This window comes from Phyllostomus hastatus, unplaced genomic scaffold (genome assembly GCF_019186645.2).
Source record: "Phyllostomus hastatus isolate PE091 unplaced genomic scaffold, TTU_PhHast_1.1 phas_scaffold_317, whole genome shotgun sequence".
NCBI classification, from domain to species: Eukaryota; Metazoa; Chordata; class Mammalia; order Chiroptera; family Phyllostomidae; genus Phyllostomus; species Phyllostomus hastatus.
The window spans coordinates 1,272,211-1,297,553 of NW_025334023.1; the positions used below are offsets into that span (position 1 = coordinate 1,272,211).

A 25,343-nucleotide genomic window follows, 5' to 3' on the forward strand; every position below is an offset into this window, starting at 1 on the left:
ACTTATGACCCAATGGAGTCACCATGTATACTTTCACTGTATTTAAAAAGCAAGGGGATAATGACTGGAAAGCCCCTATTGGGATTCTGTTTCTTGATACAGTACTAGTTACACAGGTGTGTTTACTTTGTGGAAAGTCATGAGCTATATATCAATTTATGTACTTTTCTGTATGTATGTTCTGCTTTAAAAAGTAAACACCAAGCAAAATTAAGATGAAAGACTAATCAAAATCTAGAACCACTAAATTGGATACCTCAAGGTTACATATATATTTACCTAACTTCTCAAGCAGCAGTTGCAATAAGACACCTACCAATTAAGGATGCAGAAAATCCTTGCATACTCACTTCTCCTATCCAAAATATCTTGCTGATGTGAGTGAATCTGATGGATATGTGAGCAAGAGAAGCCCAGGAAGGAGCCAAACTTATTAATGAAAGCGGGGGGGGAACAGAAAAGTGTGAAAAGTGGAACTATTCTGTATCATCAATAAGGTATCTAAATCAGAGATAATAAAAATGTGAGAAAAATGGCAATGACAATTGAAAGATGCTCCTGATTATAAAATGCATCCTGCTTTCAGTGTGTTAAAATGTTTTTTAAAAGTATTCTTAAAATAAATGAAATAGTCATATCTTAGTACTCGTCTGCTTCAGAACTTGTCAAACCCTGTACTTGTCACATTTTGACCAAAAAAAAAAGTGTTTTAGCACTTGGCACTTGCTCGGGACTCATCGCACTAGCTAGAACTTGTAAGATTCGTAATGCCTTCCCACCGGGGAAAATGCTTCACTATTTAGTACTTATTGGTTTCAGCACTCATCATGAGTTCCAGGACAAATTAACAAGTACCAAGGTACCACTGTACAATGTTCAAATTTCAATTGTGGATTGAAGACTCACAGAGTGTTAGGGCTAAAACAGACCTTGGAGATCACTGTCTCCTGTTAAAGCTCTTCATTTCAGTTGTCTCTGAGGCCCTAGTTTAACAGTTATTAAATGGCCTTAATTTATTAAATTAAAGCTCACACATCAGGAAGTTGAGAACTACCTAGTTTTCTGCCTCCTGGTTCTCTTTGCACTAACCTGATGCCTCTCCTAAACCCAAAAGAATATTTACATGTTAACTTTATTTAAGTCCTTCCACAAGGTTAGAAATAATCTTTGCCCCCCAAAATATAAGCACAAATATATTTTTATATTTAAGAGGGTTTTTATTGTCTTCTATATGGAAAAAACTAAGTTTACACTTTAACATTGCTCCGTACCTTGTTTTTCTCAATAATTTTTCATGAACATTCCTATACATGTCAATAAATAAAATTCTAACTCATACTTTTATTTTTAAATAAATTTTTATTTTTCAATACAGTTGACAATCTTAGTTGAAGTGTGCACCTCAGTGATTAGACATTATATAACATATTAAGTGATCATCTCCATACCTCATACCTCTCAAACTCATACCTTTGACATCATAGTTATTAGAATATTATTGACTATATTTCCTATGCTGCACTTTATGACCCCATGGCTATTCTGTAACTACCTATCTGTACTTCTAAATCCCTCACCTTTTTCATCCATCCTCCAACCACCCTCCCATCTGGCAATTGTCAAAGTGTTCCCTGCATCTATGAGTCTGTTTCTGTTCTGCTTGTTTGTTTTGATTTTCAGGTTCAATTGTTGATAGATATGTATTTATTCTATGTCATTGTTCATATTTTTTTTATCTTTTTTCCCTTCTGCTTAAAGACCCTTTAACATTTCATGTAATGCTGGTTTGGTGGTGATGAACTCCTTTAGCTTTTTCTTGTCTGGGAAGCTATTGATCTGTCCTTCAATTCTGATAGCTGTACTGGGTAGAGTAATCTTGGTTGTAGGTCCTTGCATTTCACCACTTTGAATATTTCTTACCAATCCCTTCTGGCCTGCAAAGGTTTTGTTGAGAAATCGGCTGACATTCTCATGGGTGCTCCCTTGTAGGTAACTAACCGCTTTTCTCTTGCTACCTTTAAGATTCTTTGTCTTTAACCTTTTGCATTTTAATTACAATGTGTCCTAGTGTAAGCTTCTTTGGGATCATCTTGTTTGGGACTCCATACTTTCTAGACTTTTTTGTCTATTTAAAAGTTCTGTGTAAGGGAACTTTTCTGTCATTATTTTTTCAAATAGGTTTTCAATTTCTTGCTCCCTTTCTTCTTCTGGCACCCCCAGATGGGAATGTTCATATGCTTAAAATTGCCCCAGAGTTTCCTTACACCAGCTGTACCTAACCTTTTTGGCACCAGGTACCAGTTTTTCCATTGGAGGTAGGGCACAGTAGGAGGTGGAGTTCAGGGGAGGGGGGCGGGGCAGGAGGCAGAGCTCAGGTGAGCTTTGCTCACAGACAGGTTCCTAACAGGCCACGGACCAGTAATGGTTCACAGTCTAGGGGTTGAGGACCCCTGCCTTACACTATCTTCATTTTTTTTTTAATTCTTTTTCTTTCTGTCATTCTGATTGGATGTTTTGGGTTCCGTATATTCCACAACGCTGATTTGATTCTCAGTGTCATCTGCTCTACTGTTGATTTATTTACATCTACTCCACTGATCCTTGCTATATTCTAATGAATTTTACTTTGCTTCTTAAGTAGAATAGTCAATTTAGCCAAATAACAAATGCTTAAAAATAACAGTATTTTCTAAAACAGGAAAGGATCTATAGTGACAAATTTCTTATTTGAAGCAACCATTCAAATTAGCACAGACCCACAAGATTCACTGAAATTAGAACTGTCCAAGAAAAATTAGGATGGATCCAAACATATTATCATTCAAAGGTAAAAGCAAAAATAAAAATCATAATACTAAAGTAATCATGTCATTTATTATGCAAACTGGGATACTTGTGAGAGTGAGTCAAAATCCAGATGAAACCCTGAGTGAGCTAACAGAGGCCATGACAGTGACAAGCACACTGGGATGTGCAGTCACCTTTCTCACTGTCCCTTGTTAGTAAATACTGTTATTAAGCAGATTCTTGGCCCACAATAATTTTTTTGTTCACGGTAAATTGCCTCATAGACATACCAATGGTGGTCTGAAGAGCATTAATAAAAATGTGAAGGTTAGGAATTAATAATAATATTATATGTCTATTTAGTACTTTGTAAACAATTTTAAAGTAAACTTCCCATGAATTCATTACGTATGAAAAAAATAAACAAACTGTATAACAAAAGTCCATATAAAGAATACACCATAATGTGTTCACATATTTTCCTATTGATGGACATGACTATTTTCAATGTTACTATTCCAAACAATGCTGTAATGAATATCCTTATATATGTTTCTTTAAAAAAAACACAACTATTTCTACACACCTACTTTCCTTTTTGTCCAATGTCTTGATTGCTTCCTTTCCTATCATCATCCCTGCCTCACTTGCTCACAGAATTCTCAAGGCCCAGTGTGATAATGGATGGCAAAGCAATTTGAAGAATGTTAAGACATGACATGTGATAGTTACTGTTCGTAAATTAGAATTGGCCTATCTTGGCTGCGTCTCCCAGCCATCTGCACGTACTGCTCACCCCCCACCCTCATACATGTTGTGCTCCTTGTTCTGGTCTCAGCAGCTGCTCCAACTCAACTGATGTGGGTAGAGCTGGCTTGCAGAATTAATCCTACTTTGTCACACTCCTGACCCTGGCAAGTGGAGATAGGCCCACCAAGTATCCAAGTAAGTGGGAAGGAGAAAGAACACATTATTGCTATGAAATAATATAATACAGAAGTATACAGAGTAAAATGCAAAACTCCCTATTCATCAAACCTTAACCAACATTTGCCAAAAGCACTCCCCTACTCAGAGGTAACCACTGTTACAAATTTGATGCACAACCTTTCAGACTTTTCCTAAGTATGTATATACACACATGTATCATATATACACATATGTATGTATGTAAATAGAGTGTGTCTGTGTTTGATCTACATAGCAATCATTGTACTGTATAATTTGTTCTGCAACTTGCCTTCTTCACTTAAAAATTTCTTTGACGTGTTTCATATTAGTATGTATTGGACTCCTCACCCTTTTAAAAGCTCAAGAAAAATGCGAGAGTAAGACTGTTCCACAACTTTGTTATCCCATTTTGCTTTGTCTGAACACTTAGGTTGTTCATAGTGTTTTGTAACGACAAAGAATGCTATTATCAGTGATACTGGTACACATCTCCTTTAACCTGCAAGCTAACATTTCTCTAGGATATATACCAATAATTGGAATTTATGAAGTCTATGCACGTTAAGTGTTGATGGGTACTCCCAAATTACCAAAGGGCGTACCAATTTTAGTCCAACAGAGCATAAAAATTACTGTTTCTACAGCCTTCCAATAATAGATGCTATTTTTATTTTATCAATATAAAGGATAGAAAAGAATACATTGTTTTAATTTACATTTTCCTGATTTCCAGACAAATTAAATGTCTATTTATATGTGTAATTGGTCATTCTTATTTTATGAAAAGTATTACCATTTTGATTTTAAACATGAGTACTCCGAGATGCTAAGATGACAGCTGGTAAGCAGCAGACGTCAAAGCTTAGTTTTTGAACTACTTCCCACAAAAGCTAAGCCTTCTGACTATCTAATGTCTTTCCCACTACCCAGGGATCAACAAACTATAGCTTTTGGGCCAGCTTTCCCCTATTTTGAGAATCAAGTTTTACTGGAACACAGCCACACATATTCATGTATGTATTGTCTATGGCCACTTTTGTGCACCAATGGCAGAGGTGAGTAGCTGTGACTATATGGCCTCCAAAGCCTAAAATATTTACTATCTGAGCCTAAATAAAACAGTAACTAACATTTACCACCTAAAGAAAAGTCTCTCAATGGAGATTGTTGTCTAATTGACAAGAGTGTGGCTATGTCAGACAGTCTGTCTGATTTTTAAATAAATTTGTATGCAGTATAGATCTAATATGTAATATTGAAGAAAAAAGTCCCAAATATTCAAATGGCGTTAAAAGACAGCCCCCTACTTCTGGGTTGGGACACTACTCTAGAGGGTTTCCTATGAGCTATTCATCTTCCTTGTATCTTTAATTTCAACTAATAAGAAACTCATGGTTCCTAATGTCCTTCAGTAATGTTGATGAACAATGTAGCTCACACTCACACACTACAATATGAAATTAAAGCAAGCCTCACCATGTCTGCTGCCAAACAACCCCCCCTACACACGCACACATGCGCACACACAACCAGGTGTCTCTCCTGTCCCTTTTCTTGGACAAAGAAGATTCACTATAAAGTAGCAGGACATTTCCAGCATGTCTGATAAACTGCTAAGAGACAGGGCCCTGACCTTTGTGGAAAAGGAAAGTCAATTTTCCACTTTAGATCCTACTCTTCTGAGGATCTTTGCCCTAAAAATAAGTTAGTTATAATGGGAATTTTAGGGCCATTAAGTTCCTGTGGGGCAGAGGGGGAAGGTGCCATCACTCCCATTTTACAAATGGGGAATTGAAGGTAATATCTCCTTTTCCTTTCATTTCCAAAGGTCATTTTGGTAAATAGGGCTTCATATCAATAGACACACTCCTACCCTCGCCACTTTCTCCTTCCATCCTCTCCTAAATTTTCATTTTATATAGTAATGCCAAAGAAGCTATCAGTCTCCAGGAAACTTAACTTACTCTAGTATTTTGAATGAGAAATTAATAATCAAAGAAAGAGCAGTGCATTTTCTCATACGAGTAAGCAGGCATTCTTGTAAGTGGTTGTCTGGAAAGAAATTTGGCAATACATATCAAAGAACCTAAAAAATTTTCATATTCAAACACTCTAAGTAAAATAAGACAGACATGAAAGGACAAACTTGTATGATTCCACTTATGAGGTACCTAGAATGGCTAAATCCATGGATACATGAAGGGGAATAGAGGGTCCCAGGAGCTGAGGGAGGGAGGAATGGGAATTGCTGTTTAATGGGTACACAGTTTCCATTTGGGATGATGAAAATGTCCTGGAAATGGGCAGTGGTGATGATTACATGGCACCGTAAATATAGTTAATGCCGCTGAATTGTACACTTAATTGTGGATTTAAATTGAAATTGTAAATTCAACCCTTAAAAATAGTTAAAATGTTAAGTTTTGTTATATGTATTTTACAAAAATTTTTAAAAGTGGGATTACTAAAAACCAAAGTTCATGTTCTTTGAACAAATAATTTCACTAACAGCAATAAAGTTTAGAAAATAACCTAAAATGTAAACAAAGATATACATATAAATAGAATTATTTACAGTTATGAAGAACTACAGAAAAACTCAATGTCTAACAATAGCTCAAATGAATTATGATATATCCGTATGATGAAACCTTATTCAGTCATTAAAAATATTTTAACTAATGCTCTGGCCAGGTGACTCAGTTGGTTGGAGCATAGTACCATATACCAAAAGGCTGCAGGTTCAATTCCTGATCAGGGTACATACCTAGATTGTGATTTCAATCCCTGGTTGGGGTGTGGACAGGAGGCAACCAATAAATGTTTCTCTCTCACATCAATGTTTCTCTCTCACACTAATATATGTGTTTCTCTTTCTCCCTCTCCCCATCTCCCTTTCCTCTCTTTCTAAAATCAGTGAACATATCTTTGGGTAAGGATCTTTTAAAAAATAATTTTAATGACATGGAGAAATACTCAAGAAATGTATTTAAAAAGCAGTATATAAAATTTAGTATGGTATGAACCCAATTTATTTTTTTAAAGTACATATACCACTCTGGCTGGTGTGGCTCAATGGATTGAGTGCTGGCCTGCAAACTGAAAGGTCACTGGTTCGATTCCCAGTCAAGGCACATGCCAGATTGTGGGCCAGGCCCCCAGTTAGGGCCATATAAGAAGCAACTCACCAATGTTTCTCTCCCTTTCTCTCTCCCTTTCCCTCTCTCTAAAAATAAACAAAATCTAAAAAAATTTTAAGTATATATACCAATGTGTATATAGTACACACTGGCACACTTGTGAGTGTAAATGTGTATTATATTTGTAAGGAACTATACCAAACAACATTTATTTCTGAGTTGTGAAATTATGGTCATTTTTACTTTCTCCCTTAAAACTTTATTTTTCATGTTTTCTAAACTGTACCAGGATATATGATCAGGAAAAAAAATTACTTCACTTTGTTTGACCTAGTAATACACTTGCAGACTTATAGAAAACCAAAAATATTGTGGATTGAGCGTGGGCTGTGAACCAAAGTGTCGCAGGTTCGATTCCCAGTCAGGGCACATGCCTGGGTTGCAGGCCACGGCCCCCAGCAACCGCACATTCATGTTTCTCTCTCTCCCCCTCCCTTCCCTCTCTAAAAATAAATAAATAAAATCTTAAAAAAAATATTGACAAAAATATATGCATAACAATGTTTATGCCAAGATACATTAGAAATTAATAATTAATTTAATACTATTAACCAATAATGGTTACCTATGCAGAGTAGGGTTAGGATAAAGGGTAAATTTATGGGGGGCTTATTTGTTATATATAATTTCTATAAAAGTATTATTGTTTAAAATACAAAAAAATGAAAGCACTATAAAATCCTATCTGATAGGCTACTATGTAGGCATTAGAAATATTTATAGAGTTTTGGTAATATTATAAACATATGCAAATTTATATAATGAAAACAATGGGAAATGAGAAAAAAGCAAAATACAAAACTGTACTAGTTAATGTATGATGTGCATTATGCTAAACAGAAATATGAAAAGGTATACAATATATTAAAATTAAATACTAAAGTGGGAATGATTTTCTCCAAACAGTAGGATTATGGGTAGATTTAGTTTTCTTATTTATACTTACCTATATTTTCCTAGGTCCTACAGTGAATATATACTATTTTTCAATTAAGTTCAAAAATGTTTTTTGGTTTCCACTATATAATTAGAAGTCCACCCCTGTGATAAATTTTATCCTCAAAGGATTAGCGGCAGCTCACAATTGTATTAGCAAGAGGATTGTACATGCCCTGGTTGGGTAGCTCAGTTGATTAGAACATCATCCTGATACGCCAAGTTTACTGGTTCCATCCCCAGTCAAAGCATGTACAAGAGTCAACCAATGAATACACAGATAAGTGGAACAAGAAATCAATGTTTTTCTCCCTAAAATCAATAAATAAAATAAAATAAAATAAAAAGACTGTACATAATATATATGCCTAAGAAAACTTTCATCTTCAGAGGGTTGAGGAAACTCAGTCTAAAAGGATACTCTTGACCACTTTCTGCCTTCTTGCTTTTGGAGTTGCTTTAGCAAATTTAACTAAGGAATCAAGTTTCCAAACATGAGATGCTTAACAAACTTTATACTCTGAAGAACCAGGACCACCACCTTCTCCACCCTGAACTCGAAGTCCCTACACCTAAAAAACAAACCAACACCTAAGTAACGTGGATCAATTGGGCCATGTTATTCCTTACATAAAAAACACTCAACAAGCCCTGGCTGGTATGGCTCAGTGGACTGAGCACTGGCCTGTGAACTGAAAGGCTGCCAGTTCAATTCCCAGTCAGGGCATGTGCCTGGGTTGCAGGCAGGGCCCCTGGCTGGGGGCCTTGCAAGAGGCAACTGATATCTCTCACACACTGATTTCTCTTCCTCTCTTTGTCCCTTCCTACTCTTCCCTCTAAAAATAAATAAATGAATCTTTTTAAAAATTAGGCAGAAAAATTCAACAGCTAACACCATGCAGAATAAAATCCAAATTTTTTGGCATGATACTTAGGTTCCTCTTTAAGATCCAACCATCAAACTTCTCCATCTTTATCTTCAACTCATTCCTCTAAAATAGGGATCTTCAACCTCCAGGCTGTGGACCAGTACCAGTCCAGACCCGTTAGGACCCAGGCCACATAGCACAAGGTGGGCTTGAATGAAATATGTTTGATCATCCCGAAATCATCCACTTCATCCTTGGGAAAACTGTCTTCCATGAAACCGGTCACTGGTGTCAAAAGGTTAGGGTCTGCTGTGTTAAATATCCTCTATCTCAAGAACACTTTTCCCAAACATGCCAGGCATTGTCCAGGCTCTGTGTCTTTGCCCATGCTGTGACCTCCTCCAAAATGCCCTTTCTTCTAAACCCACTGAACTCCTTCCTATTCACCCTTTGTAACCTGGCTCAAATGCCTTCTCCCTTCAGAAGGTCTCCTTGTTCCCAATTCAGGAATAATTGTTTCCCCTCTACATGTTTCCATATTGCCTGTTCCTCTACACAGTTTATTTCATTTCTCTTTGGGTGGATGCTAACTACATACATGTTTCACTGGACTCAGCTCCTAGAGAACAGAAACCACCTTATACACCTATCAGCTCCATTCCAGCACACTGCTTGCACACAATAGGTGCTAAATGCTGCCTGGCTGAATTAGAGCCATCTGGGACTAATCTATCGAATTCTTTCAGTGAGGTAGCCAGTAAAGTCAATTGTCAAAGAGAACGGTCCCTCCAATTTAAAGTCACATACCTAACATGAGTCACCAGCAAAAATGTCATGGACCTGCCACTTTAAGAGGACTGGAAAGCTGACTTGTGTTTACACAATCCTAAATAAAACTAAAGGGCACTGAGGGAAAGAAGAGAAATAGGGAGATTAAATAGGGAGATTAAGAGGTGTGGACTCTTCAGGTTACCTCCTCCTCGGCTTAGAGCCCAAATCTTTCAGCCTGAGGCCTTGCAAGCTGTGCAAGCAGCATATTCTCTCTCTGGGTTCACTGTATGATCTAAGTATTAAAAAGCATCTGATTAGGCCCCTTTGTCTATCCAGCAACTGGCCCTGCTCTTGGGCATTTAACTTCTAACTGTGGTTACATGGGGTTCTTTCTCTAAATGAATCCCACTGCACCAATTATTAAGAGAATCCCTGTTAAATAAAGGCTTAAAATTAACAGCAGGGAACAAAGTCTCTAAATCTTCTAAATCACAATATCCATACTGTCCATTCTGATGAAATTCACCCCCACCTCTTTCAAACAATAGGTCCTCTCAGGGAATAACTTCTCTCAGGACTAGCATGTCCTGTGATTGTTTTTCAGGAGAAAGCTCCCAGTGCTGGCTTCTCATTAAATAGCTAGTTCATGTTCGATCACTCAGCTGTGACTGCAAGTATACAGTAGCCACTGTAATTTAGGTGCTAAAAAGGACTTCCACTCCAACAGTCAGGCAGCCTAGAACAAATGGATACTTCCCCACCTCGAACCTCATTAGGCCTACCTGTTTTCAGATCTAGAACTCTTCTTTTTCAGTATAAAAATAAGGAAAACTAATCCTAGAGCAAGAAAGAAAACTGCAAATGATCCTGTAGTGACTTAGAAAAATCTGTGACAGGGCTGCCCAACACCTTATTTAACTGACTAGTTCTCAAAGAACCACCTTTTCCAGGAACAGATTCCAGGGTACTACAATTAGCCTAATTTAAATGCATATGAGCTGCTTAAAAATGTTCAAGGTAACTTCTGAAACATAAATACACAATATATTTAAAATGTAGATATAAAATAATTCATCTCTTATGTTTAGGAAACTATTTGTTATATGCAAACTATTGTTAATGTTCTTAATTCAGTAGGATTAAGTCAAACGTATGATTATTAGTGGTCACAATTTTTCAGTGTAGTAAACAACACACACATTTTATTACTTAAATAAACAAATAAATAAACGCATTCAACAGAGCCGCTTTGCTGTGACACTCCTACTCCACCGTGCACACATCCCCATCCTTTTTCAAATCTGAACTGCTGACTAAATAAATAAAGTCAATGAAGTGACACGATAAATCATTTTTCCTACAAAAGATAGGAGCTACCAAACCATCTGCGTCAGCCTTAAGGACTTTAGGCTGTGAGTCTTCTGGAGATGGGACTTCAATGGCTCCTCAGCTACAATGTCCTACAGCAACATGTTCCAACACTTTCTGGTCCTCAACACACTTGTGATTTGGAAGGACTACCATGATAAAGGCTAATTTTCTCTACGATCTAGTCACCTTATCCTAGAAGCAAGTATATACACAGTGAGTATAATGGACTGATACCTTTTAAAACAAACATTTCTAGTATCATTAAATCAAATGAAAACTGTAATCAAAATACTCAGTCTCTAGGAAGTTTACTTATTCTAACAATATTACCATTGCTAGAAACATTAGGTTTCCGAGATCAGACAAGATTGGGCACATTCAGGGTGGTATGGCTGTAGATTTATTGCTAGAAATATTGGGTTGGCCAAAAAGCTTGTGTGTTTTTTTCCATAAAATAAAAGACACATTTTTCATTTTCACCAATAACTTTATTGACTTGGATATTTTGAGTATGTTGGCTACCTCCCACATGGTATAATGTTGTTCTCAATTAATGTCTTGATTTGATCACTATCAACTTTAACTGGTCTACCTGAAGGTAGAGCAATGTCCAGCAAGAAATCTCCAGGGTGAAACTTCACAAACCACTTTTGATACGTTCAATCATCACAGCACCTTCTATATATACTGCATAAATCTTTTTTTGCATTTCCGTTGCAATTTTACCATTCTTGAAAAAATAAAGCGTAGCATGCCAAAAAAGTTGTGTATTTTCTTCCATCTTCAATATTAAAATGGCTACACAAAAATTAAGTTTTTTAATGCACACTGATTGATATGACAGCTGTCACAGTAGAATCTAACAAAATTGTTTCGAATGAAGTTCAAGACAGGTAAGCACTATCAGAGCCATCTTACAGAAAAACCAAAAGAACTTTTTGGCCAAACCAATATTTACAAAACACTCCTTTGGGAAGTGCCTTTAAAGTCTACTCAATGCGAGACAGAAACAAAAACTGTCATACCTGGTACATCAAAAAAGGTACGGCATGCCCTGGCTGGTGTAGCTCAGTGAATTGAGTATGGGCTGCAAACCAAAGGGTCACTGGTTCGATTCCCAGTCAGGGCACATGCCTGGGTTGTGGGCCAGGTCCCCAGTACCGGACGCAGGAGAGCTCTTTTTTTCCTTCCCTTCCCTGTCTCTAAGAATAAATAAATTAAAAATAAATAAATTTTTTAAAAAAAGGTATTGCCTTGCTTGACTTTCACAGTTATCTTCTGGCTGTTTCCAAAAATTGAACCCACCAAACGAAAGTGAAGATTTACTATTACTTTTGAAGATATTTAAAAGACTGGCCTAGAAGCCAAAAATGGAGCGCGGGCTGCGAACCAAAGTGTCGCAGGTTCGATTCCCAGTCAGGGTACATGCCTGGGTTGCAGGCCATGGCCCCCAGCAACTGCACATTGTTTCTCTCTCTCTCTATCTCCCTCCCTTCCCTCTCTAAAAATAAATAAATAAAATCTTAAAAAAAAAAAGGAAGCCAAAAATGTTCTGAGCACTGACAGCATCACCAGAATAAATGTAAAGATTGAGAACATAATTACTATGAGGGGGACAAACTTATAAATGTCGTTGTCTCACAATTACAAAGAAAGGGACAAGATATTAACAATATATGTCACACATGTTAAAGGTAAACTATTATGTTATTTTACAATCACACAATATATAATCATAAACTTTGCCTGTGGAAGAAATTTCCTAGATCATATAATCCCAACTGTTCAATCTTACATATAAGAAAACTCTATTCCACTGAGGTTAAGCAATTTGCCCCTGGTTAGTAACAGGACCAGAAACCCAGTAACCCCGACTCCCAGCATAATCCACAAATATCCCAACCCATACACCACCACCCCATTCCCTATTCCTCACTGCTTTCTTTCAAAGGGAAAGGAGATCACTTGGAGCCCTAAAACACGCCAAAAATGGTTCTGAAACCCAGTAACTGAGGAACTGTGGCTTATGTCTAGGACCTCTCCACAGTTGACCTTATGGGTATGAACCACTGTTTTGTGTCTGGCTCATAAGAATTCTGGGTAATCTACCTCAGAGCAGAGATCAGTGAAACTTCTGGAAACTCCCCCTACAGATAGAAGAATATAAACCACTCTGTGTACCTCCTGTAGCAACCCATTTTCTTCAAGTAATTGAAAGGAGGTTACTATGAAGAACTTTGAACAGGGAACAAAAAGTAGTAGAGCTTCTGTTCCAAAAAAAAGCTGACCTATAGGAAAACAGACAGGGCAGGAACCATCTTGACTTACCTCCTGGTGGACAGCTTCCTCAGGCCTGGAACAAAATGATTCCTGGAAGTCTGGCTTGGAATTAGCCTTTACCCAGGGAGGGGGCAAAGAGACAGGAATGCTTGTTCATTCCCCCATTCCACCCACTGTTGGTCAGCTCAGCCTCACATCATCCTGGGTAGCCCCAGCATTCTGTAGATCAGACAGCAACCAGAAGGGAAGACACACAGCCCAGGTCAATGGGGTGAGTCAGTGGCAAAGCAGGAAGAGCCACTGGGGCAGAAATTCTGGCCTCTGTGGCAAGACTGACAAACCACACCCACCCGTGATGAGCACTTGGAAGGCCCTGCCCTATCAGGATTCTGGTCTAGGAATCAGGAAAGGTCCTTCTTAGGAGGCTCCACACTACTCTCATTTCCAAGTGTGTTTCTCCTAACAAAAAAAACCTGCCATGATTTTCTTCTGCCTAAAGCACCACATCTAAATTCTTTGGCTTAATTTTCCAAGTCCTCCATTATATGGCTTCAATTCATTTATTCAACCTTATTTCCCACTATTCCACAGCGCATACTCTAAACTAATCCAGCCAGTCTTCCCACTTCTCTCTGCGTGAGCCAAGCCCTTTCCCATTTCCATGCCTTCAGTTACCCAGCAGTGGTAAATTCAAACACCTTCAGGAGTTATGCAGGTAACAAAAATAAATGTTCCAGTGGAGTACAAGGCAGAACTAGAGTGTTGCCCCTGCCCAAAAACATTAAAATACTTTAATTCACATTTTTTGTGTAATATTTCACTGTGAACATCACAATCACATTTAAAATAATTATCAATACTCTTTACAGCTTGCAAGTGAGGACATTTATCCAAGGTTAGACAACTAGCAAAATGCTAGGAAGTCTCTATGCCTGTCTGAAGCCAAAGCAAGAGCTCTAAAGTATTAGGCTTCCAAATGGTACGAACACCACGGAAAATACAGAGCTCTAAACTCCAAAGAGGAAATTCATGTTTCATGATACACACCCTTAAAAGTGAAATGGGAAACCCAAACAGCAGCTTAGCTAACCATATTCCAACTACATCAGATTCTGTCCATTTTCCTATCAGTCTTTCCCAGTTACTCCAGGTCTTCCTGAACTCCCTCTTCTCTCAATTCCTGTAGGGTTACAGATGAGACAACACAACTGAGTGCAAAACTAAATACTGACTCCATGTGTTTTCTAGCTTCATTAATCAACTAATAACTTAATTAATTCTACCTAAACTGTTTAACCTGACTCTAATCAAGAGAAAACAATCATACAAATCCAAATTCAGACATTCTACAAAAAACCAGCCTGAACTGTCTAAGAATGTCAATGCTGTGATAGACAAAAAAAGCATTTAAGATTAAAAGAGATTAAAGAACTGTTCAAGGTTAAAGGGGATCATGAGCATGATAAAATCTTGACAACTAAATCCACGTATGATCCTTCAATCAAAGCTGAACTGAGCCCTGACCGGTGTGGCTCAGCAGTTTGGGCATCATCCCACAAAGCTAAAGGCAGCTGGTTCAATACCCAGCCAGGGCACATGCCTGGCTTGCAGGTTTGGTCCCTGGTCGTGACGCATATGAAAGGCAACTGATCAATGTTTCTCTCTCATATTGATGTTTCTCTTCCTTGCTTTCTCCCTCCCTTCCCCTCTCGCTAAAAATAAAATCTTTTTAAAAATCTTAAAAAAAAAAACAAAAAGATTAATTGAAAAGACATATATGAAAAAACATCACTGGGTAAACCTGAGAAATCTGAACTAGTATTGCATATTGGATGTATTGAATCAATGTTATTTTTCCTTGTGTGCTAATTGTACAGTGGTTATATAGTGGACACTTTGTTGTTTAGGAAATAGTTGCTGAAATGTTTAGGATAAAGTAACCTGATGTTCACATCTAACAGTCAAAAGGTTCATAAAATGAAGGGTAGACAGACAGCAAATGTGGCAAAGTGTTAACTGGTGAGTGGAGAGTATGTAAGTACTTGTCACATTATTTTTGTAAAGTATCAGTAGGTTTGAACATATGAGTATTTAAATATTTGTATGTTATTCCTATGAAATATCTGTAGTTTGGAACAGTTTGTAAGGAGGAAAATCCTTACTATATACTTCTCTATATACTCAGCTCTGTGACTCTATAATAGGCACTCTTTACATATCTGCTCACTGTCTAAGAAAACTGGGCTTTGGAGGTCAACAACTGGACGAAGTCCACTTTGCAGCAGTTCATCAGGGATACACTGACAAACTCTTAGGGAACAAGAGGTTTCCCTTAAACTTATATTGTTGCACCACAGGAAGGATAGAAAAGCAGGCAATCAGCCCTGTCTGGTGTGGCTCCGTGAAGTGAGTGCCGGTCTGTGAACCAAAAGGTCACAGGTTCAATTCCCAGTAAGGGCATATGCCTGGGTTGCAGGCCAGGTCCCCAGTTGCAGGTGTGCAAGAGGCAACCGGTAGATGTCTCTCTCTCACATCGATGTTTCTCTCCTTCTCTTTCTCCCTCCCTTCCCTCACCAAAGTAAATAAATAAAATCTTTAAAAAAAGAAAGAGAAGCAAGCAATCAAAGCTATTATTACCTCACCCTCTCACTGAGGCCATCTGGAAGTTGGGCATTCAACAAATGCCCACTCACAGGGCAGAGTGCAATTGCTACCCACGCACAGGACCAAGAGCTGGGTCATACTGTATCCACCCTGCCACAGGGTACCAAAAACTTAACGGCCTGTGAAACAAGTCTCTGGCCAGTCACAGGAAAATACTCAAGTTGTCAAAAAAATAAGCCTGAAACACGCAGTCTTTGCTCCTCACCAGATAAACCAGTCCTCAACTTCAATAAGGCCAAAAAGGCAACTACAAGACTGAATCACTGGCATTTCCTCACTGGCTTCAAAGAAACTGGCCCTTAAATAGGACAGAAAGGGAAGCCACCACAGCTGCCAACAGAGGCTTCAACCCAGGAGCATGCCATGCAATATGCCCTCTCTCCCTTGTACAACAGCCAGATCATTTTACTTCTGCCAAGTTGTCCCTTACTAGAGCAAATGACTGCCCAATGGCCACCCCTTGACCTTGACTCTCTCCTTCCCTCAGTGACAGCCAAGATACTGCCGTTTCCAGATAACTCCTCCCCCAATTTAGCAGAAGGAATAGCAAAACCATTTCCCCCAAACCTCCATCAACAGAAGGCAGAGCTATAGTAGTGTAACATAGAGCTTGCTTCTGAAACCTACCTTGTTCCGCATTTTTACCAAAGATAGAATGAAAACAGATAAGGACTCCTTGCTGAGCTTTGTAATTCTAAACTGTGAAAGATGGAAAATACAATGTTTTTAGATCTGATGTTGGCAAAAAGATCTTAACAGGCTTGATGGTACCAAAATGACAAGATACAATTTTTTTAAAGGTTTTTATTTATTTATTTTTAGAGAGAGGGGAAGAGAGGGAGAAGAGTGGGAGAGAAACATCAATGTGTGCCTCTCACAAGGCCTCCATTGGGGACCTGGCCCACAACCCAGGCATGTGCCTGACTGGGAATCAAACCAGCGACCCTTTGGTTTGCAGCCCAAGCTCAATCCACCAAGCTACACCAGCCAGAGCACAAGATACAATTTAATAGGATTAAATATAAATCCCTGCATTTAGAATAAAAGAAAGAAACTAACACAGGTTGGTGGAGACCTGGTACTGCAGTTCATATTAAACCAGGTTGCTATGAGTGGGTGGGGGGAAGGCTATCTACAGGGGGAAATAGAGGAGAGTCTGTTACTACAGACACTTCCAATGAACATTAATCTGACAGAGCTACCAAAAACATCAATGCATGTTTTACCACTCAAGGCTCAGTTCACAAGAGTAGAAGACAACTCTGTGCCCCACCTTTGAAAAACAAAGTCAGAGTACATGCAGAGGAAGAATGACAATCTTGGTGAAGGGTCTGAAAGTCATACTGTGGCAAATGTGAGGAAAGAACTATAGATGTCTAACCCAGGGAGAACATGAAAACTTTTTTTCAAATATAGGCATGCTTGTCATGCAGATGAAGAGGAAAACTATGTGTCCTGCAAGAAGGCAAAACTAGAACTAGTAAGAGGCAACTACATGAAGGAAAAATTTCGGTTTGACATAGGGAAGAACTTACAGGATAATAAAGACCTTAAGAATACAGGATAGTAAAGACCTTAAGAATATGGAACCCATAATGCTTGGAGTAGAACACCAACTCTACCAGCTTACAAACTGTGCATGGCTTTGGGTAGATTAATCAGTTTCCTTGCCTATTAAAGGGAATAGTAACAATAACAGTACTTACCTCATAAAGCTTTGGGAAGCAGTTCATGTAAAATGCTTAAAGCAGTGACTGGCTCACAATATACGCATATGCCAAAAAAGAAAAAATTAGCTATTGCTATTACTGACTACTGATATAATCAACCAGATAACCCAAAAATATTCCTACTAAATATGCCTACAAATGCTTAGAAAATATATAATAAACATCCTTTTGGTCTGTGCCAGTTAAGTCATTGTCTCTCAGCTCAACAACTACCCAGTTATGCTCTGCTCTGTGATGCTAGGGCTTGGACTCCACCAACTCCACCCACTCCACCTTTGCCAGCTGGCTGCTGGTTAGGTTCTGACAAGAGGGGGTGCTAAAGGAAAATGGAAGGCAGGAGGAGGCTACAAAGGATTTTTCCTGTGACTTGCTGTTTCTTGACAGCAGCTATTGATTTCTCCTGGCTTCTTTCTGAACTCCCAGACCAGCTCCACTGTTCCCTGTCAGAGGCACCAGTACAACAGCTGGGCAGGGCTGAACCAAACCCAGCTCCTCCAGGTCCCTCCTGTGAGCTCCTGAGAAACCAGCAGCACCAGGCAACACTCTCTCCTCAGGGGATCAGGACAGAGGTAACGCCAGATCCCTGCAGACTTCTAGGTTCTGATAACCCCAACCTTCCTCCTCTGGTTTTTCAGTCCTGGATGAGGAAGCTGCTTAATGTAGTTCCTACAAGGGTTTAAATTAATTCCTTTTACTGAGTTCACTCTACTAAAATAGCTACATGTGATTTCTCTTTTCTTATTGGATCCTAACTGATATACTTGTATAACTAAACTGAGCTCACAAAAAAGTAAAGGAAACCCCAGGAACTAGAAACAAAAACTGAAAACGGGATTAGTAAACTAGCTGATGACATAGTTGTCCTAGCAGTGTAAGGTATCTATGAACTGTTCATAGCCCAGGAGACAGATCTTGAGACGTCACAAAACAACTGAGATACCTATATAAAGATTGATACCTACAGTAAAAAGATAGACTAGGGGAAAAAAATCTACCCACAGGGAAATAAGGAATCTTGCCTAACATACCTGGGAAAATGGGAGGAAGAAATCTAGGAATTCAAAACTATAGAGGTGTACATGAGATGGATTTGCAGTAAAAATTTATACTAAGCTTGTGCCCTGGAAATCCACAAATAGAAAAAAATTACACACATTTCGGTTCCAGGTTGATAATAGCACTGAGTGCCCAACAGAAGCATACACAAAGTTGCTCCAGGAGATATTCAAACAGCCAATAATATATGAAAAGATGTTTAACGTGATCAGGCATCAGGAAAATGCAAATCAGAATCACAGTGAGATAGCGCTACACCTCCATGAGAAAGGTTAAAATTAAAAAGACTGACAATACCAAGTATGTCAGTAAAAATATGAAGCAATTGGAGCTCTCTTATACTGCTATGGGAACATAAAATGGTACAACCACTTTGGAAAACTGGTAATCTCTTAAAAAGTTAAACATACACCTGCAATATGATTCACCCATCCCACTCTAAAAAAACAGGAAAATCCACCCACTCAAAACTTTGTACATGAACACCCACAGCAACTTTATTCGCAACTTTGAAAAAATGGAAACAACCCAAAAGTCCATCAACAGTGAATGATAAATGAAATTGTATGATATAGCCATATAACAGACTAATACTTAGCAATAGAAGGTAAATTATTGTTATATGCAACTAAACAGATTAATCTCAAAAGCATTATAGTACATAAAAGAAAGCAGACACAAAAAAGCACACACTGTATAATTTGACTTTTATAAAATTCTAGAAAATGCAAATTAATCTACAGTGGTTCCTGGGGCTAAGGTGGAGAAAAGATGTACTGTAAAAAGGCATGTGGAAACTTTTGGGAATGATAGGAATGATCTGTATCTTTTTTCCTTTCAAAATTTTTATTGTGGTAAATACACATAACAAAATTAGCCACATTGTTTTTAAGTGCACAGTTCAGTAGCACAAAATACCTTTATAATATTGTGCAACCATCACCACCATCCACCTCCATACATCTTTTAATCTTGTGAAACTGAAATTGTATATCCATTAAACAATAATTCCTCATTCCTCACTCTCCCCAGTCCCTGGAAAATACCACTCTACTTTCTGTTTCTATGATTTTTGACTACTCTAGGTACCTCATATAAATGGAATCATTATTTGTACTTTTAAGACTGGCTTATTTCACTTAGCATAATGTCTTCAAGGTTCATGCATGCTGCAGCATGTGTAAGAATTTCTTTCCTTTTTATTTTTTAAATATGTTTTATTGATTATGCTATTACAGTTGTTCCACACACACCCCTTATTCCCCTCTACCCTGCATACCCCTCCCACCCACAGTCTCCACTTTAGTTCATGTCCTTGGGTGTACAATAAGCTCTTTGGCTTCTACATTTCCTATACTATTCTTAACCTCCCCCCGTCTATTTTCTACCTACCGTTTATGCTACTTATTCTCTGTACCTTTCCCCCTTCCCCCCTCCCCTGCTGATAACCTTCCATGTGATCTCCATTTCTGTGGTTTTGTTCCTGTTCTAGTTGTTTGCTTAGTTTGTTTTTTATTTTAGGTTCGATTGTTAAAAGTTGTGAGTTTGCTGTCATTTTACTGTTCATATTTTTTACATTTTTTTCTTAAATAAGTCCCTTTAACATTTCATATAATAAGGGCTTGGTGATGATGAACTCCTTTAATTTTATCTTATCTGGGAAGCACTTTATCTGCCCTTCCATTCTAAATGATAGCTTTGCTGGATAGAGTAACCTTGGATGTAGGGCCTTGTCTTTCGTGACTTGGAATACTTCTTTCCAGCCCCTTCTTGCCTGCAAGGTTTCTTTTGAGAAATCAGCTGATAGTCTTATGGGAACTCCTTTGTAGGTGACCATCTCCTTTTCTCTTGCTGCTTTTAATTTTAAGATTCTCTCATCATCTTTAATCTTGGGTAATGTAATTATGATGTGTCTTGGTGTGTGCTTCCTTGGGTCCAATTTCTTTGGAACTCTCTGAGCTTCCTGGACTTCCTGAAAGTCTATTTCCTTTGCCAGATTGGGGAAGTTCTCCTTCATTATTTTTTTCAAATAAGTTTTTAATTTGTTGCTCTTCCTCTTCTCCTTCTGGTCGCCCTATGATTTGGATGTTGGAACGTTTCACGATGTCCTGGAGGTTCCTAAGCCTCTCCTCATTTTTTTTAATTCTTGTTTCTCCGTTCTGTTCTGGTTGAATATTTTTCTTCCTTCTGCTCCAAACTATTGATTTGAGTTCCACTTGCCTTCCCGTCACTGTTGGTTCCATGTACATTTTCCTTTATTTCACTTTTCATAGCCTTCATTTTTTCTTGTAATTCTCGACCATATTCAAAGAATTCTGTATGTATCCTGATTACCAGTGTTTTGAACTGTGCATCTGATAGATTGGCTACCTCTTTGTCGCTTAGTTGGTTTTTTTCTGGAGATTTGATCTGTTCTTTCACTTGGGCCATTTTTTATCTTGGGACGCCTGTTACATAGTAAGGGGTGGAGACTTATGTGTTTATCAGGGCAGGGCAACCCCTGTTGCTTTGTTGTGATGCTGTATGTGGGGGAGCGATCCAAGAGGGATCAGTGCCACTTGCCCTGCTCTCTGCCAGTTTTCCGTCACTTCCCCTGCTACTCACAATCAAATTGGGCGCTTCTGGTGCAGATTCCCAGGTAGGTGGGTTTGTGTATGTTCTAGGACCCTGTGGGTCTCTCCAACAAATTCTCCTGTGAAGCTGGGAGTTCCTCCTCCTGACACCTCAACCCCCACAGATGTTTGCAGTCAGAGGCTTTAAGGCTTTATTTCCCCACACCAGAACCCTGGGTTGCGAGGTCTGTCTCATTCCCCAGTTGTTCCTCCCAGTTAACCACACAAATGTGGGACCACCCCTTCCACAAGCCACTGCCTTGCCCACACCGATCCTCCAGCCACCACCTTGCTACAAGTCCTTTCTACCTGGCTTACTATCTCTGCCCCCTCCTACTGTTCTGGATGAATGTTTCTTCTTTAACTCCTTGGTTGTTGGATTTCCATTCAGTTCAATTTTTCTGTCAGTTCTGGTTGTTTTTTGTTTTTAAATTTGTTGCCCTGGCTGGCGTAGCTCAGTGGATTGAGCGCGGGCTGGGAACTAAAGTGTCCCAGGTTCGATTCGCAGCCAGGGTACATTCCTGGGTTGCAGGCCATAACCCCCAGCAACCGCACATTGATGTGTCTGTCTCTGTCTCTCTCTCTCTCTCTCTCTCCCCCTTCCCTCTCTAAAAATAAATAAATAAAATCTTTAAAAAAAAAATTTGTTGTTCCTCTTTTGGTTGTGCAAGGAGACACAGTGTGTCTGCCTACGCCTCCATCTTGACTGGAAGTCCATTTCTTTCCTTTTAAAGGCTAAATAATGTATGTATGTGTATATATATATATATATGTATGTATATATATATCATATATGTAATATATCTCACATTTTGCTTATCTATTCATCAGTTGATGGACACAGGTTGCTTCCATGTTTTAGTTAATGTAAATAATGTTGCTATGAACATAAGTATACAAATATCTTTTTGAGACTCTGTTTTCGGGGTTTTTTTCTAGCGGGGGTATATACCTAGAAATGGAAGTATGGGATAAGGTAATTTGTCTTAATTTTTTGAGGAATCACCATACTGTTGTCCACCATGGCTATTCCATTTCACATTCCTACCAACAGTACACAAAGTTTCCAATTTCTCTACATCCTAGTTAACTATCATAATGGGTGTGAGATAGATCTCATTATAGTTTTGATTTGTAATTCTCTAATTATTAGTGATGTTGAGGATCTTTTTATGTGCTTATTGGCCATTTGCGTGTCTTGGAGAAATGTCTATTAGAGTCCTTTGCCCACTTTTAAATAGGTTGTTTGGCTTTTTTGTTAAGTTTTAGAACTTCTCTATATATTCTGGATATTAATCCCTTATCAGATATATGATTTGCAATATTTTCTCCCATTCTGTCGGTTGCCTTCTTACACTGTTAACAGTGTGTTTTGATGCACTTTTTTTAAATTTTCATACAGTACAGTGTGTCTATTACTTCTTTTGCTGCTTCTACCTGTGATATATCGAAGAAACCATTACCAAATCCAATGTTATGATACTTTTGTCACATGTTTTCTTCTAAGAGTTTTATAATTTTAATTCTCACAGTTAGCTCTTTGATCCAATTTAGTTAACTTCCGTATATGGTGTTAGGTTAGGATCCAAATTTATTCTTTTCCATGTGAATATCCAGTTTTCCCAGTTCCATTTGTTGAAGGCTGTCCTTTCCTCACTAAAGGTTTTGATACCCTTGTCAAAAATCATTGACTATATTTGAGAACATTTATTTCTGGACTCTCTATTCTCTGGTCAATATGTATGTTTTTATACTAGTACCACACTGTTTTGATTACTGTTAGTAAGTTTTGAAGTCAGGAATTGTGAATCCTCTAGCCTCATCCTTCTTTTATAAGACTGTGTTGGCTATTTGGGATATCTTGAGATTTCATATAAATTTTAGGATGGGTTTTTCTACTTCTGCAAAACATATTGCTAGGATTTTGAAAGAGGTTGGCTTGAGTCTATGGATTGTTGTGGGCAGTATGAATACTGGCCATCTTAACAATACACATCTTCCAATCCATGAACATGAAATGTATTTCCACTTATTTATGTCTTCTTTAATTTGTTTCAGCAATGTTTTGGAATTTTCATTGCATAAATCTTTCACCTTTTCAGTTAATTTCTAAGTGTTTTGTCCTTTCTGATGCTATTGAAGATGGAATTGTTCATGTAATTTCACTTTCAGATTCTTCATTGTTAGTATATAGAAATGCAAATGACTTGTGTGTTGATACTGTATTCTGCTACTTTGCTGAATTTACTTATTAGTTTACTTATTTTTTTATGAAATTTTCAGTTTTCTGTAAAACTCTGAAGATCATATAATCTGTGAATAGAGATAATTTTACTTCTTCCTGTACAATTTGGATGCCTTTTATTTCTTTTTCTGGCCTAACTGATATGGCCAGATCTTTCAGAACAAAGTTTTAAAGAATTTTTGTAACTTCATAAATTCCCCATTGCTTATTATGACTTAAGTCAGATTTTGTTTACTTGCTTGTTGTTTTGTTTTTCAGTCTTTGCAGTTTATCAAGCAATCTTTTTTTTTTACAGATTTTATTTATTTTTAGAGAGAGGGGAATGGAAGGAGAACAAGAGGGAGAGAAACATTGATGTATGAGAGAAACATCCATTGGTTTCTTCTTGCATGCGTCCCAGTTGGGAATCTGGCCTGCAACCCAGGCACATGCCCTGACTGGGGAACTGAACAAGCGACCTTTCGCTCCTCGGGACAACACTCAATCAACTGAGCCACACCAGTCAGGGCCCCCCCCCTTTTTTTTTTTTCAAATCCTCACCTGAGGACTTTTTTTTTTTTCCCTTTCATTGCTTTTCAAAGAGAGAGGAAGGGAGAGAGAGAAATATCAATGGGAGAAAGAAGCATCTATCAGCTGCCTTCCTACATGCACCCAGAGTGGGGATCGGACCTGCAACGTTTCAGCTACAGGACAATGCTCCAACCAACCAGGGCTATCAAGCAACCTTAAGTGTTATAGGCAGTGGAAGCCCAAAGTTTGTTCCTTTCACTCTATATCTTGACTGTGGCAGCTTCTTATTGGTCAAAATATTTGTCAACACTTTTTCCTTTAAATCAAGTTACTTGTACATAAATTACAACTAAGCAAAGTTGAATTTTTTTTAAACTGCTCTTGGGAGAACCGACCTCAATGCAAGCTACATAAGATTACCATACATAGCCCTGGCTGGTGTAGCTCAGTGGATTGAGCACGGGCTGGGAACCAAAGTGTCCCAGGTTCGATTCCCAGCCAGGGTACATTCCTGGGTTGCAGGCCATAACCCCCAGCAACCTCACATTGATGTTTCTCTCTCTCTCTTTCTTTCTTTCTCTCTCTCTCTCTCTCTCTCTCTCTCTCTCTCTCTCTCTCTCTCTCCCGCCTTCCTTCCCTCCCTAAAAGTAAATAAAAAAAAAATCTGTTAAAAAAAAAAAGATGACCATACATGATACATCTCTAAATATGAGCTCACCACAATTACAAAATACTTGAGGAAACAATTCATCTTATGCAAGAGTCAGATACAACAAATTCCCTGATCAGCTCTGTTTGGCCATCTGAAGTAGGGCTTTGCCCCTATCCTAACAGTTCTGGAACTCAAGTCTTACTTCTAGGCATTCTTTCCACCTCCATATTCCATAAATAAGAAAGAACATTCTAAACAGAAATGCTTCTTATGTTAGCTTTTGGGCAAGAGCTTCTAGCATGGGGGGAGTAGAGCTTTTGGCTTCAGATTAAGATTCAGGCATTACAGCCCTGGCTGGTGTGGCTCAGTGGATTGGGTGACAGCCTGCAAACAAAAAGGTCGCTAGTTCGATTCCCAGTCAGGGCACATGCCTGGGTTGCAGGCGAGGTCCCCAGTAGGGGCTGTAGGAGAGGCAACCACACGTTGTTTCTCTCCATCTCTTTCTCCCTATCTTCTCTCTCTAAAAACAAAAAATAAATAAATAATCTTAAAAAAAGAATCCGGTATTACAATTAGTCATCATTTGCTTGAACTTGGGCCCCCTAAGTAATGTGCCTCTTCTTCTACAGGAAAAAAATACCACATACCACACAGGAACAAAAAGAGAGGGTACACATACACTCATCCCTGCTGACTGAAAGCTACTTTA

At 38.4% G+C, this 25,343-nt stretch overlaps 1 protein-coding gene across 2 annotated transcripts in view; it reads right to left on the reverse strand.

Moving 5' to 3' along the window:
* The window catches only part of NUMA1 (nuclear mitotic apparatus protein 1), a 75,596-nt gene that overhangs the window by 48,381 nt on the left and 1,872 nt on the right, over window positions 1-25,343 (reverse strand). The window contains exon 1 of one of the 2 annotated variants that reach the window (XM_045818343.1): window positions 13,214-13,346. The exons of the other annotated variant lie outside the window; for it this stretch is intronic. The gene's annotated coding sequence lies outside the window, so the exon portion shown is untranslated. Of the gene's footprint in view, window positions 1-13,213; window positions 13,347-25,343 lie in introns of those variants that run through there. 2 annotated transcript variants of the gene reach the window in all.